The sequence below is a fragment of the Simochromis diagramma genome, unplaced genomic scaffold (genome assembly GCF_900408965.1).
Source record: "Simochromis diagramma unplaced genomic scaffold, fSimDia1.1 OVJJ01000514.1, whole genome shotgun sequence".
Taxonomy (NCBI): domain Eukaryota; kingdom Metazoa; phylum Chordata; class Actinopteri; order Cichliformes; family Cichlidae; genus Simochromis; species Simochromis diagramma.
In genome coordinates, this window is record NW_024387346.1 from 1835501 (window position 1) to 1855182 (window position 19682).

Consider the following 19682-nt stretch of genomic DNA (forward strand, 5'->3'; position numbering starts at 1 on the left):
TGCTCAGTCAGACTCACAGCTCACTCAGTTCTGTCTTAAAATGATAAGTTAAAGGCCTCAGCAGTCACCTATGTACAGAACATCATCTTTGAGTCTATAAGCTTTTAAAACTGTGTATCATGACTGAGCAAACAACACAGAATGCGATGCTGAGCCACTAATTCATTTAGCGCCAGTGATGACTCATTTTACTCTCACTGTTTGGGTCTAAAACTTCAAGTAGTGAAGACTTGTGTAAAATAATTTGAAGAATTTACACTAATTTTACTTAAATGTTGCTTTCATGTGACTGAACAAATATGTATTTCGATCAAGAAACAGATGTTTCAAAATGTGTGGGATCACCTCTTCAGGTCACTGTGTAAATGAAAGAAATAGGCACTTATTCACCTCTTAATAGTGAATTACTCTCTGATGACAGACAGCTCCTCATCAGTAGGTTTCACTACTGTTTTCTCAGACCTTGACTGACCCAGCAGCCATCCTCTTTCAACATGACTTACACCGCAACATGGCCATGTACTGTGGTGTACACATGCACTTGTGCTTCTATGCTTTCCTGCTGCTTGAGCAGCATTTCAGGGCTCTGCTAAATGATCCTCTTCTCTTCACCCTCTATCCTCACACTCCCTGCTAGGGACTCAGCCTCTTCTCATGTGTTTCTGCTCCTCTCTCATTTTCTCTGTTGATCCTCTCCTCCCAATTGGCTCGGCTCTGCCCTTTCAGCTCGCTCGTCGTGTTCATGTAGACGAGGCTGGGGCAGAGAGTCCTTAATGTTTATCAGCATCCAAGTGGATGCTGTCAAGGAATAAATAACCATCACATTCGGTGATTGCTTGATGAGATGTAATTAGGCGTGCCGATTGGAGATTAATCACGAGGAGTCGGTCGCTTCGTTCTAAAGCATCGCTCTCAAGGAGGCATCCTGGGATTACAAGGGAGTGACTTGAAGATGTGCAACATATACCCATAAATGGGTGTTTTTTTAATGAAAAATACAAATATAATAGCCTCAGAATTAGAACTGAAGACAGACCACACACATTTAGTTGAAACTTACACCCTGGCTCAAAACAGCTGATGTTTGGGGAAATGCTTTTACTTGATTTTTCTCTTGCATTGCAACTCCTTCACAAAGGTCACTGTATTAGGCTTGCTGCATATTTTACTGTAAAGACATTTTTAAAATGAACAGTAACCTGACCTGGAACATGATGTCTGACTCTGTTGCCTAATACCGCCCGGTCAGACTACACTATTGATCCTATATTTTGCTGAACTGTTTTGTAGCCAGCTGTTTCTTAAGGAACAATGAGTCTGAGGCATTTTGGTTTTTAATCCATCTCCACCCAAACACACGTCACAAACCTCCTGAACTGCAAAATGATAGTCTTTTATTACAAATCCTAAATGAGAGTTTTGTTTACAATAAAAACCCAAAACAAAACAAAAAAACCCAAAAAGTTGGAAAATAACATTAGCCAGAGAGACAGAAATTTTTCAAGAAACAAAAAGGGAGATATAAATATTTAAGTGTAGTTAAAGGTTAAATAGAAACGAGAGAGAAGAGAGTGCTCACAGAAACAGAAAAATGGAAGCAGCAGCAGCAGACAGACATGAGAGAAGCGGGAGCATGAGGAGTAGTCACAAGAAAGTCTGTCCTACCTCTGGCCATTGCTGCTCTCACTACAGTCCAAGTAACATCCTTGTTTAGTCGTTTAGTAGAGACCAAGCTAGTCCAGTCCAAAAGACTGCCAGTCAGTCAGCAGGCTCAGGGATGTGGAGTCGTGGCTAGACTGGACTGGTGTCTGGTTCCCAATGAGGCAGGCAAAGAGAGGCAGGCAGCAGCCGCCGAGTCGTCCTCTCTGCTCACACAAACACTCGGCTACATGCAGCACGACAGCAGAGGCACTGACTGGAGCCTCAGCAGGCACAGAAGCAACATCCCTCCCATCCAGCCTGAATTAATTAAGCCTTTTTTTCTCTCTCTCTCGCTCGCTGCTGTTTTTTCTCTCTCCCTCTCTCTCTCCCTCTCCTCCCGAGTGTGTGTGTGTGTGTTTCTGCTTCCCCATGTTCAGCTTCCTCTCTTGCTCTCTTCTCTTCCTTTTCTGTCTCACTGATCAACAGCTGCGCTTGCTTCTTCTCTTCCCCTTTGATTCAACTGTCCTCACTACGGTCATATCTGTTTTATTCTTTTTGAATTTTCAAAAACAATAAATCTTTTTTTTATTTAAAACAATATTTCCTACAAAAGGCAGAATGCCCAATCACATTTATGTTTCAGAGAATGGAAATAGCCTCAAGAGTGTCACATCTATTCAAATTGTCATACGTCTTCATTGGTGGCAGGTTCTATTATAATAATAAATAGTTCCATTTAAATTGTTTGTGGTTAATCTGATGTAAGGCTTCCAGAATGGAAACGGTTAAATTATGAACCTCTATTGGCTTTGGTTAACTCTGGGAGATCTTAGGGCACCTACAGTTGGTTTATTCTAGTCCAAATTGGTTGATAAGTTTGTATAGTCCTAGCTTTTCCTGTGTTTTGGTTTCTTTTGAAACAGAGAAAACTCCAAGCAAATCAAATTTATCAAGCCATCCCAATAAGAACATTCAACATTGCAACAGTTTGTAATGGATAACAGTTTGTATCCATTGCACATCTTCAGTACTCTGTGCTTCTATGCTACTCATCCCAGAATGCAAGTACACGACTATGTGGAAGCATTTAGCTCAAACATTCAATGTACACCTGATAGTTGTGTCTGATCACATTCTCACCATAAATAACTCATGGCCACCTCTGCCAGTGGAGTATTGACAATCAGGGACAAATTAAATTATCATTCTGATTTGCACTGAAAACTGTTTAGTTTTCTTAGATTTTTTTTTAAATAGATTTTTATATGATTCAGAATATAATGAGATAAACTAGGAAACAGTTTCAAAGGAATAACACAAAAATGTCGATTAAAATTAACCTCGAAAAGCAACATTTACATTAAATGGGAAATGCTAGGGAAACCTAGTTCCCCGAAAACTGCCTGTTGTTTATATTTTCTTCTACAGTTCTCACCATGACCATTATGCGATCTTCCTGTGTATCATACACCCACACATGTACTCAGTGAACATCCTGCACAGGTTGTCATATAAATCTAAAGGTGTCACAGTAAATGTGTCAGGCTGTTGTTCCACTGCTTGGTATTTGGAGGAATAACGGCAGCTGTGTCTATCCATTTATTCCCCCTTATATCCCATCGCTTAACTGATTGTATTTTACACACACACACGCACACACACACACACACACACACACACACACACACACACACACACACACACAATTTGGTGTGTTGCCTCATCTCACACAATGCTGCATGGTTTCCTGCCGTTGTAGATGTGAGCTAAAAGAGGCTGATCCCCAGAGAAAGAAGAGAAGCATTCACTATTTTTTCCTCTTTGTGTCTCCTCTCCCTCTAGTCCTTCTCATGTTTCCATCTTCCTGTTGCCTGGAAGTTACACCAAGTTATTTGATAACTGTTGGTTGTTTTTAACTTCATATGATAAAAGAGCTGGACTTTAAAAAAGCCAGTAGGGAGACTGTAGAAAAAAGATGCAGAAACCATAGATGGGGGCAATCCTGTTGATGGGAACTCTGTGAAAAGGCCAGCAAAATAATCTACAGGCCACAACATAATCTTAAAAGGGAAACTGGCTCTCCAGCTGCCTTAGTGTTTTAAGTAGCTCAGAGGAATGTGATTGTGTTAGGGCAGAAAAACAAAACTTGCTCTGAGTTTCTACCACTTCCCAAAGAAAGTCTGACATCCACTGATAACTTTCAAGAGCTCGATGCTGGATGTTAGGGAGGGATGAAGGGCCCGTTGAATGTCAGCCATGATGATGTAACTGTGCAGCCAAAGGTCACGTGGCATGGGCAAAGTCATATTCATCTAATTGCAAGCTGAATATCAGCCACTACCAATAAGCAAAGATGGGTCTTAAACTCCAGCATCAAAAACAAATGGCTTTCAGCTTAATCTGAGGAGCAGGGAAATAAAAAATAGCACACTGTGAGATTGTGTTTGTCTTTCTAATTATTCATTGAGATCTCTATTACAATGCGGTCTGGAATAGCTCTTAAAAAGATCTTGTGAATGATTTTTAAGTGTCTCCTGCACATTAGGTTTACCGCATACAGCGAATGTTCATGTTAATGTGCATGGATATTTTTCACCGGCAACCCAAGTACCAAGCATAAGTGCAGTTGCTTTGTGGGCTGCTGTTCTGAAATCTCAGGCAGTTTGGTCTTGATCATCTTGGAGGTATCGATGAATGCTAGTGCTCTCTGTCATTGTTAGCAAGGAGCATGTGTAATTCAGTGTCTTGTTAAATAAAGTGCTAATTTTGGTTAGCGAGATACGTACAAACCTTAACTACGCATTCAGTGAAAGAATGCAGTATTTCTGCACTGGCTTCATTTTCAAACCCAACAGTTGTTTTCTCAACTGATTTTGTTTGACAACCTGGGGGCAGCAGAAACAGTCCTCGGACACTAAGCTGGCACATACAACTGATGCAGCAAACATTTTACAAACTGTTGCCTGTTAAAGCATCCACACTGAGCTGCAAAACGTTCAGCAAGGTTCACCTTTCAGTCTCTTGCTGCGCATGTCTCCTGCTTTGCTACTGAGCACAGCAGCAGTCGTGAAGACATTTCTCTGTAAAACTTGTGCCTGCTCTCTCTACAAGTAATACTATGAAACCCACCAAAGTAAAAAGCAGTGCATTTTGAGGCCAGACAACTAGACATTAAGTTCACGTTCACCATAAAGCTTCATTAATCATAGAGCTATAGTTGTTAGTGGTTTTGTAATTGTTTTCACACAGTGATATGTTAAGATATATAGCGTGATTTTAATTACATATTATCCAGTGTCAAGCAAAGCGAACAGTGCTTGTACTTTTAAATCTAAAATTAGACATCAAATAAAATTAATCAAGGTAAAAGCAATCTCTTCTGTTTGTAGCCATTCTGTAAAGTATGGAGGAGCAGAAGAGTCATGCGCATCAAAATAAAGAATTTTGTGCTTTGATAATAAATTGTGCAATAAAATATGCATGAGTAAATTTATTTTATAAATTAATTTTTAATTATTTTATTTATTTAAGTTCTACTGAAGTAGTTTGAATGTAAAACACTATTTTATTTTGTGAGTATTTCAAAATGAATTAATAATCCCATTATAAACATTAGATTGCAAATGGATTTCACAAAATAATTATATAAGTCTCATCCATCTATCTTATCCAGGGCTGTGTCGCGGCAAGCAGAGAAGCCCAGACCTTTCTCTCCCCAGCCACCTCCTCCTGCTTGGCCTGGGAACACCAAGGCGTTCCCAGGCCAGCCGAGAGATATAATCTCTTCAGCGTGTCCTGGGTCTGCCCTGGGGTCTCCTCCTGGTGGGACATGCCTGGACCACCTCACCCAGGAGGCGCCCAGGAGGCATCCTTATCAGATTCCTGAACCACTGCAACTGGCTCCCTTTTATATTTATGTTTTTTATATTTTTTTTAATTTAAAATGTTTTATTCTATTGTATATAGTATTTTATTTATTCTATTCTATTGTGTACAATATCTAATTATTCATCTTATCCTATTCCAGTGTTTTTCAAATTTTTGCTATGTAACTTTGCACTGTCCACTTTCTGCTGTAACAAAACAAATTCATCGATATTACATCCTTTTGCTAAATTAAGCTAAATAAAAGGGAATGGACAAAATGATAAATACCTAAATTTCAGGTAGGTGATGGAGACCTGTGGCAGATTTCACAGAGCTGATAAATCCAACTGTCTGAAACAATACCAGCTTACAGTAAGAAAGTTTGCACTCTTTGTAAAATGCTGGGTCACATATGTTTTGTCTGAAATAATGTGTCATCATATGGGGAATATTACATTTGGGCTTTTCTGCACCTTCATACTGCTCAATAAAGTATTTTAAACTTTGTTATAATACAACAGCTTCCACACTGTGAAGTTAGCATTAGGCCTGCCTTATTTTGAGCCTTAGCAAGCAGCAGTTTTTAGAAGAGAACGACTGTAAACCATCTGCTAATCATCAGACAAAAAGATCTATTGAAAAGAACTCGTGAAAAAAGTAAAAGCAACAATGTTAGCAAGTTAAGGACTTCCTTTTTAATAACTTTGCATGACTCTTTTAGAAAGATTGGAATTGTGGTTTAAAGGAGAAAGAAATCCAGAAGAGGTCCAGGTTCCTCTGTGGGTGCCTGATGCCAAAAAGCTGAGTCAAAGTGCTGCCAAAGCCGTAACATCCTCCATGAACTTGGTATGGAAAAGATGTGGGCGTGTCCTCATCTGGGAGATGAGGACACGCCCACATTGTTTGTTAAGTTGTTATTAACAAACAAACCTAGACACATAAAAATCTACGGAGCCCCACAAGGGACACTGGAGAAATTTTTTTGGGCGAGATCTCGTAAAAGTTCATCTTTATCTTTTTTTTTCTCCAATGTCCCTTGTGGGACACCGTAAAATTAAATTGAAAATGTAAACATCAGCAAAAATATCAGCATGTATTTAATAACTTTATGACCTCTGTAAAAATGATTACTACATAACTTACTGCACAGATCTCAATATTCAGAATCTTTATAGGCACAGACACTGCAGAGCATACAGAGAAAATTAGTAAACTGAATGAACCGCATTGAGCAATAGCTCAATTTGGTTATATGTATCTTTTCAACACATTTGACTAGGTGTAGCTCCTGCAGGTGAAGTGAATAGTTAAATGATACTCATTGCAATATGGTGGACATTTAGATTCAAGATCTTAGCGCTGGTTGTGCCTGGTTCTGCCGGAGGTTTCTTCCTGTTAAAAGGGAGTTTTTCCTTCCCACTGTCGCCAAAGTGCTTGCTCATAGGGGGTCATATGATTGTTGGGTTTTTCTCTGTATCTATGAAGCGCCTTGAGGCGACTTTTGTTGTGATTTGGCGCTATATAAATAAAATTGAATTGAATTGAATTGAAGATCTTGTGTTAGAGGCTGGGATTTGGTGAACTTGGTCCTTGAAGATCATTTATGTCCATTTGAGAAGGAATGTGACCACACACCTGGAGCGGGACTCACAAGTTTGATTCCCACCTGGGGGCGATATCCAGTAAGGTTCCTGGCTAGACTCCCCATGCTAAAATCCAAGCCCTGAGATGGCATGGCCACGTCTGCAGCCTGTCTGCTCAAATACAAGCATTTCACTGCATGTTGTACTCTGTATGATTGTGTATGTGACGAATGAATTTAGGTGGTCAGGCTGGGTCCACAGGCGCACACTGTGAGGTTCAGCACTTCATTTCCCTGCAGTGTCCCTTCATATTCTTCACATATCTGGACAGAACCTGAAAAGCGAGTCTAAATGAGAGTCCCAGATTTTTGAGCCCCATTGGGAGTGTCCCTAAGAGGGTCGTGGATGTGACATGTGAGTGTGAGCCACTCAAGAGTGACCATTAAGGTGGCTGGGAAGGGATCTCAAAACTGGATTATAGATGGCACACAGTTGGTGTCGTAAGCCATCGCCTCTGCTCAAATATGGTCGCTCACAGTGGACATAGGTGACCTTTTGTCGTTGTCTTGTTCTGTTGAGGTAGGTCTTCTATGTTGTGCCATGCGTTTGTGAAGTGGCTGTTTGGTCTCTCCAATGTACAGGTCTGTGCATTGTACAGCATACACTACAACCCTCTTAGGGAAACTCCCAATAGGGTTTAAAAATCTCGGACTCTCCACAATTTTCTCTTAGACCTGAAGAAGCTTCTCATTTGAGAGGTGAAACATCTTCAAGAAACTTAAAGACGTCCAGACGCTTTTCTTTCCAAGCTTCTTAGACTACGATGACCTGGATGACTGACAACCTTCACAGACACTTGGTATATTTTATTTGATGGCTAACTTTCGATTTTAGCAAGCACTGTTTGCCTTGATTGCCACTGGATAATATATAACTGAAATCACACATCACAGTGTGACTGTTTCTGCTGCCCCAAGTGGTCAAACAAAATATATTGAGAAGCAATCTTTGGAGCTGGAATATAAAGCCAAAGTGGAAAAACTGCAGTCTTGCAGTGCACTGAATTGCTAGTTGAGGCTTGCTCGATAATTTTCTTTTGCTAGCCAAAATTAGTACTTTATTTAACAAAACACTGACTTTCAAATGCTCTCTGCTCCTTTTTTTAATGGATTAATAATTAATTTTGAAATGTTGATTTTAAAATATGGTATTTTAATAAATGGTAACTAATTTATAAAGCATTTTTTATTCCAAAAATCATTATTGAAGCGCATAATTCTTTAGTTTGATGTGCGTGACTCTTCTGGTCCTCCATAGAAGCAGTCCCTAACCCCCAGGCCACGGACTGGTACCCGTCCGTGAGTCGTTTGGTACCGGGCCGCAAGAGTTGAGGCTTAGGTGTGAAATCTATGGTTTTCAGGGTTTTTATCTTTTCTCGTGTTGTAATTGTGAGTCTTATTTTGAAAGAAATATTTACATGTTACCATAGTGACCAGAAAACATTAAGGGGCAGAGAGGAGGATGTTACTTTCAATGTTGTTGGCGCATTTCAGGAGGATGCTGCTAATAAAGTTACACAATCACACAGTGAGTTTGCGTTTATAATTATATTTACAAAATACCACAGTTTTTGTCTTGGTCGTATCGTTTATTTTGTTGTATTTATCCGCGATGCCTTAAAAGCTGGTCTATGAAATTATTGTCTGACATTAAACCGGTCCATGGCGCAAAAAAGGTTGGGGACCGCTGCTCCATGGGAAAGTACCGCCATCTTGCGGCTGCAGTTGGCTTTGGAAACTACCATGACTTTGAGCCACTGGAATATGGTTTGTGTCATTTACATGGGCATTTTGTGTCATGTTTCTCTGTGTGGCAGGCAGGAAATAGGACCCAGACGCAGGACTCATACACGGGGAGGAATGCAACTCAAAACGACAGCTTTATTGCTGGGAACATACTAATACCAAAACTAAACACAAGCAACTACAAACATGAAACTCAAACCAAACAACCGAAGACACTAGGGAGCTAAACTGGGCACAAGGAACTAGGAAGCATGGAGGAAAACACACAGTGTGAGGGGATGACGCAACAACGAATGGCGGTGAGCACAGACAATAAATACACAAGGAGAACAGGGCAAACAGGGAACAGCTGGGAGACACGGCTGAGGGCAATTACACACAAAACGGGGAGGACACAGAGACAGACTGGAGGGGGAGGCAGAGAGAACACGGAGGGGCACGAGAGAGAGCACAGACATGACGGGAGGAGGGAAACACGGAACATAAGGAGTGGACACAAGGCACAAGAACTCACATAAACTTAGTCACACAGAGGGAGACACAGGGGTCAGCTATACAGAGGGAAATTACTAAACAATTAGGGAACTAAACCAGGACCACAAGAAACTAGACCCTCTAGAAATAAACTAGAGACTAACAAAGAGAACTTAATACATAATTCATAATACAAAACAACAAGAACACAGGAACTCAAAACACTGGGTCAGAAAAACCCAGAACCCTGACATTTTGATGTCCCAGTGAGAAAGACTGGACCCTGTTAGGCTGAGAGGCCAGCAGCTTTTTCTGGTTGTATGCACAAATGTATTGTGGATAAACTTCTGGTCTTTGATGGGAGACTAACAGTAGACCAGACGAGCCACCCCTGACTGCTTTCACTGCCAGCGTACTAGTGCCAGTCCCAAGCTCCGATAGAGTGAGATCCAATCAAAAGCTGGATGTCGGTTAAAAGAGAATAAGACATTCTGTTGGTACTGAGGAAGTAGCAGAGAGCGTTCCCAGGAGAGAATGCTGTTTGGACTTCAATAACAATGCAACTGAAGGAGTCAGAGATTATGTTAAGGTGTTGTGTGGGTATGGTGTTAAGAATGCGGAAGGACAGATGGAAAAATAATGTAGTGGACACAAGGGTGGAGGAAAGTGCACACAGGTGGACTATGCAGAAAACACAATCTGAAAGCGACGGGAAACTGCAAGGTGCTGTCACTCGACTTGATCATTGATCATTTGTGTAGCCAACACATAACTAGAACAAATTTTAAAACTACACAGTCAGGGAAAAGAAAAGAAATGTGTTGCCAGTGAACGTTTTACGAACAACATTTTGTCACTGATCACAAATTTCTACAGGATACGTTTCTGCTGCAAATTAGAAATACATAATATCTAGCAGACAGTTATCTATGTAGATATATATTTATCATGAAAGTCCTCAACTAATTTTTCCTATGTACACTGAGCCATTATTTATAGAAGAACCTAATGAATGTTTAGTGAAATAAGTGAAATGAAACTAAATCAAAACGAGAAACCTCCTCTACAGTTTCCCCATCAAACAGTTTGTTTTCCATTTATCAAAACTGAAGTGTGTGGGCTGGAACACATGTGGCTGCTAACCGTCCTGGTGATGAGATGAGAGGCTATCAGGCTAGTTTCATCACAGGGAGAGACAGCAGTGGCAACATCGAAAGTTTCATACAGTTCATGGTTTTTGAGGAGCGATGTCATACTCAAACTGAAGGTTTGAAGGTCACAAGTCAGACAGTTTCATGTGTACACCTGCTACAAATCAAAAGAAAGATGAGGCGCTGGCTGCTACAAGCTACAGTTCTTTGCTTCACCCCAGGACTTCCTGGTGGTTAAAACTGAAAGGGCTCCACACTGGGCTCCACCACAGTCTCTTGTTTCACTTCCTCTAACTGCTTCCTTATCAATATCACAGATACTAGGACATCTTTAGCATCAGTATTTTTACAGTTCGAAATGTGGAAACGTATGTGGAAACGTATATTTGCACACAAACTCACCACCCACACAAGCATAGTTCCATGGATAATCAATATAACAGATGCAAAACAGGAAGTAGGTATAATAAATGGATCAGAGCCAGACGACTTTAAAAGGGCCAATAATAAAGCAACAACACCTTTCTTTTGTATTCGGCTGTTTCAGCTCTCTACCACATTGAGATATTTTTCATCCAGTAACACGACTGACTATTTTTCATGGAAAACAATAGCAGCAGTAGTCATTCACCTCCCTGTCTGCCCAGGCCACTCATTTGAGTTCCATTCGTCTGCATCAACACCTCCCCCACAGTGTATGAATCAAAGGACCCAGAAAGAAATTGGTCAGGGACGCTCTTCAGAGCCATTGGTAACATTTGCACACATTTTATAATACAGCATACTCAAGGCTGGTAAGTGGCTGACGACTCGTTTACTGAAAAGAGTGGGATGTGTTTTTTATCATTTTTTGTGGCCTTGGCATCAAGCAGTCATTCCTTCATCAGCTGCCTTCTGAAAAGACATACAAAGAGAGGATAACAGAAAATGTGAGGTCATCTGAAGTATCCATATCTTCCGTATCCATACATCTTGGACACTCAGGTTATAAAAGGAACAGAGCTGTCAGCTGTCATCTGGTGAGTTTGTGAGTTGGATCAGATGGCAGGGAAGGATGCCGGACAGGCCTGGAAAAGCCAAACAAGTAGTGAACATCCGACAGAGACCCTGTCCATAGAGCGGTGGTTGTAAGGTCAATGGCACCTTTTGTGGTAGCAACCTGAGACCCTATTGGTGGACATAAGTGCTGAGGGAGGCTGTCAGTATAAAGAAATCTTTCCATGGTTGTTTGGCCCTGTAGTCTCCTGGAGCAGCAAACCGGTATTAGAGGGTGCAGCTTTAGCAGTTGCAGAATCAATTCCTGAGCTTGGATGTAGTAGCCTCAAAGAAGTTCTGGTAAGAAAGCTCGTGAAACAGAAAGGGAAAGAAGGGCTTGGTTTAGCCCATGTTTGGTTGGAAAGAAAAACTGCTGAGCCGAACTAGATATATCGTTGGGTAGTTGAACAAACATTGATATATTGTTCAATGTTCATTGCTCTTTTAAAAAAATGAAATCTTGGGGTAATGTCTGACCTGTTTCACTATCACCATAAAACATAAGAACACAGACAGCAAATTTTTTTGTGTGTAACTGAGCCATGCATGTGACTTTGTCAGTGTGTACCCAAGAAAGACCTGAGGCTGATAGAAAATGTGTTTCTTAAAGGTTCATAAAAAATAATCTTTAACAGTACATATTATTTTTTCCACAGATAAAAAACACATTTTAAGCCTCTACAGTCGACAGTGCATGTAGAGTTTTGAGGTGAAAATAAATGTAATCTATTAATAATTTATCTATTTCATCTAATAAATAAGGTAATAATTTGAAAAACATTTAATACAGTTTGAAAACTTTTCAGAATCACTAAATGAGGAATGGCAATGAGATTTTAAATTAGGAATTTACTGAATATTTCAGATTCTTGTAGTTCACCAGTAAAACTATTATACAGAGAGGTAAATATCACTCCATGGTCTGTCTCTTCACTGGGTCACGGGAAACCAAAACTTCCAGCTCTTCTGTGGAGATACTCAGACATTCCCAGGCTGGAAAAGACAACTGGAGCTTCGTGTAGTTGGAAAGCACCTCACCTAGAAGACATTCTAGTAGGATGTTTGAACTAACTAAGCTGTCTCTTTTTAATACAAGGGAGCAGAAACTCTAGCCTGAACTTTAAATGACTCACCCAGCAACTAAAGGGAAAGCACAGACACCCACCAGAAGAAGCTCATTTCTGCCACTTGTTTCTGTGATATCATCCAACCCACAGCTCATGACCAAAGATGAGAGGAATATAAGACCGAGATTGACCATTATACTGACAGCTTTGCTTTCATGGTGAACATTTGCTTTAATTACTGAATAAAAATAGCTATGGCTGAGAATAAAAGCTAGCCCCTATAACTGGGTTTAAAAAACTTATTTAAAACGTTTTTGGGTTTTTTTGCAGGATATAAAAAAAACAAAACAAGATTTCTGAGAGCATTCAATTGATCAGACACACAGTCTTCAGCTGGAGGGGCCAATAACTGTAGAAGAGATCCTGCAAGCTGTCAACAAATTACAGTGTTCTAAGAGTCGCAGACAGGACGGGTTTCCCGTTGAGTTCTATCGTAAATTTATGCCTCAACTGGCCCCGCTCATGGTAAATATGTATAAGTATCCACCATCTCTACTGCAGGCATCTATATCCTTGATCTTAAAAAAGGATAAGGAGCCATTACAATGTGGCTCATACCGTCCCATTTCTTTGCTAAATGTGGACTATAAAATCCTTGCTAAAATTTTAAGGATGCGTGTGGAAGCAGTCTTGCCATCTGTAATTAACCCGGATCAAACAGGATTTATTAAAGGGAGATATGCCTTCTCTAACCTTAGACGTTTATTTAATGTTCTTTACAATCCTTCGGACTCCAACAGCCCTGAGTTTGTGATCAGTTTAGATGCTGAGAAGGCTTTTCACGTCGAGTGGGGATACCTTATACCTTTTTTATGTTTTGGATAAATTTGGCTTTGGTAAAATAATCATCTCCTGGTTGAAGCTTCTTTATACTTCCACGCTTGCTGCTGTCAAAACAAATGGCACATATTCTGACTTTTTCCTCTTTACAGAGGGACTAGGCAGGGCTGTCCCATGTCGCCATTGCTTTTTGCATTTGCCATTGAGCCCTTGGCCATATCGCTGAGATCAAACCCAGGTATCACCGGGGTTACTAGAAATGGTATGGAACAAAGGGTCTCCTTATATGCAGATGATTTGCTTCTTTATATCTCAAAACCAGCATCTTGAATTCCTACGGTGCTCTCAATGCTTCAACAGTTTAGCCTTATTTCTGGCTATAAGCTGAATCTCGGCAAGAGTGAACTGTTCCCTCTGAATGCTGCTGCACAGAAATATCAGTGTACAGTCTCTACTCCATCTGTCTGTAGCAGGGCATATAAATACGATTAAAATGAACATCCTTTCAAATTATTCTTTTCTTTTTCAGTGTGTCCCTGCATTTGTCCCAGTTTCTTTTTCTTTTCTTTTTTTGTTTAATCAGACAAGATTCTCTCTGGGTTCATTTGGAACAAAAAAAACCCTACAATACGCAAGACATATCTTCAAAGACTGAAAAAGATGGGGGGGATGGCCTACCAAACTTTATGTTCTATTATTGGGCATATAATATCCTCAGGTACTGGCTACAGGGGGAAGAGATGAATAATGCCATTGCATGGCTGAGCTTGGAGACCTCTTCCTGTGTCTCATCCTCCTTACCAGCCCTGATTTATGCCCAAAAGCAACTTCCAAGCGCAGGTTTTTATAATAATACTACTGTGAAAGTTACCTTGAAAATATGGTATCAATTTCATCGTTATTTTAAGCTGAACTTTTTTCCCATTAGTCACCCATTTTGAAAAATCCCTCTTTTCAGCCTTCTTCAGTTGATGGCGCTTTTTATTTGTGGGCCTCCTTGGGTATCAAATTGTTCTCTGATCTGCATATTCAGAATACATTTGCCTCTTTTGAACAGCTCTCATTTAAATTTGGCCTTCCAAAAAGTCATTTCTTTCGTTATTTACAAATCCAGAGTTTTGTTAAGGAGAAATCCTCCCAGTTCCCATGTAGATCTCTGCGTCATGACTTTGACCTTTTGTCACCTCCCCCTTCATCACAGGGCCTGATCTCCTGTCTGTATGAGAGAATATGTTCCTTTGGTAACTCCTCAACTTTGGCTATTAAAATGGCATGGGAGTGGGATCTAGGATGTGTGATTCAGGATGACTTTTGGGATGAAATTCTATACCGGGTCCATGGCTCCTCATTATGTGCCAAACACGGGTTAATTCAATGTAAGGTTTTACACCGTGTACACTGGACTAAAGCCAGACTAGCTCAAATATACCTCAACCTTAGCCCTGATTGCGACCGCTGTCATCAAACACCTGCCTTCTTAATACATATGTTCTGGTCATGTCCATCCCTCAAACAATATTGGATTAATATTTTTCTGACTCTATCAAAGATCATCCAGCTGCCCCTCCAACCTGTGCCCTCAACTGCGTTGTTTCTTCCTGAGCAGTTGTCTTACCTGACGTCCCAGGCGGATTTGGTAGCATTTCTCACCTTATTAGCAAGACGCAGAATATTGTTTTGTTGGAAGTCCCTTTCTCCCCCATCGTGGGAAATCTGGATCAGAGATGCTCTGCATTTTAGCAAACTCGAAAAGATTAAATTCACCCTGCGCGGGTCTATGGCCAAATTTTTTAAGATCTGGCAACCCTTTTTTGATCGCGTTCTGTTACAGTTCTGGGTCATTTTGACCCAGCATTTTCAGTTTCTTATGTTTTGGTTTATTTTTGCATTATGGATTATTTTCTGATTCTCTTGTGCTTTGTTTATTATTATTATAAATCTATGTTTCAGTTTATTCATGTTTAGGGATTAGTTCTTAGGTTTTGTGTCTCATGTTTAGTGTAGGTTTACTTCTGTGTCTAATCTGCGTCTTTGTGTAGTGGTTTCTTGTTTCCTGTTTTATTGTGAAGGTCCGTGTCATATGTGAGTGTATACAGTTTCCCTCCCTTGTCTCGTCTCATAAATTACTTCCAGCTGTGTTCCCCACTTGTGTGTAATCTCCCTGTGTTCTTCTGTGTCGTGTCTTCTTATGTTGTAGTCGCTGGTCCGTCTGTTAATCTCCTGTTAACCGCCTGTGTTTCAACTGTGTATCTACTGTGTGTTTTCCCTGCTGTCAACCATCATCTACCTTCATCTACTTTCCTTCATTTTCAGGTTTGCTGTTTTGTAGTTTGTTTGTTTTTCCCAGTATAGTTGAGCTTTAGTTCTGTTTGCCGTTTTCTACTTGTGTTTTATTTTTACAATAACCCTCCTTCGCACCTCCACGAGTGCCTGCACTTGGATCCTCCTTTATTTTTCTCCACACGCAAAGTCTGACATGTTCAGACTTTGCGGTTCTGCAACACTCCCATTTAGCCAGCTCAGAATTTATTTTATTTTATGTTTAATTATACAAACTCTATTGTGCCTGCTAAGCTGACTAAGCTGACCACTCATTTTAAATCTTAGACTGGTTTGTTTGTTTGTTTGTGTAGGGGTGTGGGTTTTGAAACTTTGCACATCTCTTTTGTCCGCTTAGGAACTGTTATTTGTATTCCAGGGTTTATTATTTGTATTATTAGCTTGGATCTTTCTCTTTTTTTTTTTTTTTTTCATCTACTGGCACTGTTGTAATTATGAGGTGGGAATATATGTCTCATATTGTTTTACATTCTTCAAAAAGAAAACGGAGTATTGTTCAATTTGTCTTTTGTAAAATTGATGCATAAAATTCAATAAAAATATCTGGGGGAAAAAACATTTCTGAGAGCATGAGTGTTGTGCATCTGTTTTTCTGTGACGAGTTCTGTTCTGCATTTTCAGTCTCTGGTGGATGATCCTGTTTAATGTATGCAGCTTATCCAGATACATCACAGGAAGTCAATAATGGGATTCATATTTGGAATATTGAATAGCCTGGACTTCCTCTGGGGAGAAGAGGCATTAGGATGTGTTAATGGTGAGCAATCACTCTGAGCTCTCACAGTTTCTACATTACACTATCTAGCTTTTGATATACAGAGAAAGAAATTGAGTTTCTAGATTAATGAAAAGCCAGTGAAAAAATAGCTCTATATTTTTTACAGAAATTGCACCAATATCTACCATAAACACACCACAGCCTCCAGGGCATCGTGAAATGGAGTCAGGATTAGCAGATCCAAGTAGATATCCACATTTAAAATGCGGTAAAGGGTACAGTTATATTCCATTAATTAACTAACACATCCTCTCACCACAGATTACTGCTGCAGGAACAGCCATTTTCTTTATGCAAAGACCTGACACTCATGGCCAAATGCAGAGATTGTGACTTACTTACAATCAATCTTCATCGTATGTAGAATTTGACATGTTCTTCTTATGGGGAGATGCACATTTCATGCAAATCCCTGGCTCCCATAACTGTGTATGTGTACTCGAGCAAGCAGATAATACTCAACTCCGTATGTAGGTCATCTTGCAGATAACAGCTTATATGTCATTCAGAATTTTTTTGCAGTGTACTTGGTGCAAAGGAATTATGGCTAATAGAAACAACGGCAAAAAAGACCCTGAAAAACAAATCACAGTGATTTGGTTTCCTAGTCTTGTCTAGTAACTGCTGACAACCAGATAATAGTGTTAGCTGGTTAATTTTCTATATGAGCATTGGAACCAAAGAGATACTATGTACTGAAAAAACAAACAAAACCCACAGAACTGGGCAAGAGTTCTTCAGGAGCCTCTACCACAGTGAAGTAAGCTGTTGTCTCGTACAAAGCAAACACTGAATACACAGAGGGAGATCTAGAAATAAACATTATAAACAAAACATGGCAAGAAGATAAACGTAGAGTGACTTAGTTTTCTATTTTATGTTATTTATATGCAAATGTCAAATAAATGTTTACAAGTCACTACTTTATTATGTGCATCCTGCTAGTAAGTAGGGTTGGACTGTCTTGTGCCTTGGACCTGCCTTAATTCTTTGTGGCACATATTTTGTGTAGCTTATCTTTATACACTGTTTAATTAAAGCCATTAGATAATGACTTATATCATAGTTTACTCTTCATGTGCTTTATCGAAAAAACAATCTGTTGAATCACCTGGTAATTATATTCACAATAATCATTTATATTATCTCTAGGGATTTGCTAGCTTAGCTTAGCTCATAGCTCAGTGTGTCAGACATTTAGCTACTCCCAATAGAATGAATTGGAAACCTGGCTCGGCACCCTGGAAAATCCTTTAGTGAGCCAACCCTGTCATTGATGAAAGTGAAGGCAGCTTAGCCACTGTTAGCTCTCCCCCAGCAAATTTTCTTGAGCAGCCGGGAAACCAGGCTGGCTGGCTGATGGTGAGAAAGAAGCATAGTTCTAAACAGAAGCCCCCGGTACTTCACTGACACATCCACATTTCAAATCGAAATTTCAAATTTACCACACTCCCCCCACTTTCCTCAAACTCACTTAAAAAGTAAAACAAAAAAAACTTTCTTTTATCTCTTAGCTAATTATAAGATAATCTCCAACTTTCCTTTTATCTCAAAAATTCTTGAAAGAGTAGATGTAAAACAGGTAACTGATTATCTGCAGAGGAAACAGAAACTGCAGAAACAGCTTTAGTGAAAGTTGATCTTCTTATGGCCTCTGACAGTGGACTCTGTCCTGTTAGAACTCAGTGGAGCATTCAGTGCTGTTGACCATAATATTTTATTACAGAGATTAGAGAATGCGAGATATTAAGGATACTGTGCTGCAATGGTTTGATTCATACCTATAGAATCTATCTTGTTCATGTAAATGGAGCATCTTCTTCACATAGTAGGTTAATTAGTGTGAATGCTTGAAAAGCATTCACAGTATTGTTCTTCTAATCTTTATTCTTCCGTTTTATCTATTCCGTACGTTTTTTGTACTCTATCTCCTTCAAAACCGTTCAACTTAGAAAAACCATTCAAACACCGTTAGATTCCTCTTCTTTTGGACATGACTGCTTCTATTTTTCTCATTTTTAACATTTATATTTTTAAAATTATTCAAGTTTTTTCAACAAAAATTTCCCATGTATTTCAATGGAGAGACCCTTCAAATTCTCATTCAACTTAATCCTCTTTAAACTGTATCTACTTCCACATACATTGACGTAGAGCCACCATTCAAACTTTAAAACGAAGACAAGACATTCAACTATTCAACTTGTATTTATCTTTTCAATATCTATTATACTTTTTCTTCAGTTCCAGTTTAAGTTTCATGATGTTTTTTCACCCGTTTCAGAGTTTATAATGGGTGTGTATGGGACGGAATGTTGGGGCTAGAGTGAGGCAGCTCAACTGCTAGAGTGAGAGGAGCAAAAAAATTAATCTTAAAATCTTTTTTAAAACTGCTGCTGTGTGCACAGCGTTTGCTCTACAGGTATGATTTTACCCTCAAAACGTAGCCATCGCTGTCTTCTTTCATCCAATGTGTTTACTATTGTACTAGGTGTTATGGTTCTTTCGTAAATGTCACTAATGCACAGCCTCCTCCCTCCAACTCTTCCATAGACTCTAATGTTAAAATGGCTCAAAAGGTTCGTTTGAAAATCAGAAGAGCATGGTGTGTTTCCACTGTCACCACGTCCATATAATAAACTCCACAGGCATGAAAACTGAGAATTCAATAGACTAGAAATTGCTGTCGCTCATGGTGAAAGAATTTCGTCAATACGACTTGTACTTTTCATTTGGGAACGATTTGTTTCAGCCTGACTTTTCTGTTCATTTTAAGCAGCAAAAGTGAGGTGCATGTCTGTGTCCGTGTGTATGGAGCCATTGGGTGCAGTCACTATAGCAACCAGGCTCACACCTGCCTGCTTAAGGAGCTCTGCCTGCCACTCTGCCAAGATTCATCTTAAACACTTCTCTTTCAACTGCTGCTGTGTCCACAGTGTTACAGCCATCATTTACCCTCAAAATGTCGCCATCGTTGTTCTCTTTCCAACACCGTGTCTTTCAAAGCTCAGACTTTTAAATTTTTTAAACTGTGTGGATCCAAGTGGAGGGATCACATTTTAGTCATTCAGTGATTCAAAGAATATGAACTTTTAATATTC

General features: G+C 39.7%; 1 protein-coding gene across 6 annotated transcripts in view; it reads right to left on the reverse strand.

The window, feature by feature from the left end:
• Nucleotides 1-2073, reverse strand: part of LOC120718371 (diacylglycerol kinase beta) — a 159347-nt gene extending 157274 nt beyond the window's left edge. For 3 of the 6 annotated variants that reach the window (XM_040006895.1, XM_040006892.1, XM_040006894.1), the window contains exon 1: nucleotides 1666-2072. The gene's annotated coding sequence lies outside the window, so the exon portion shown is untranslated. Of the gene's footprint in view, nucleotides 1-1665 lie in introns of all 6 variants that reach the window. The other 3 variants (XM_040006893.1, XM_040006890.1, XM_040006889.1) reach the window with 1 other exon arrangement.
• Between the last annotated feature and the right edge of the window lie 17609 nt (nucleotides 2074-19682).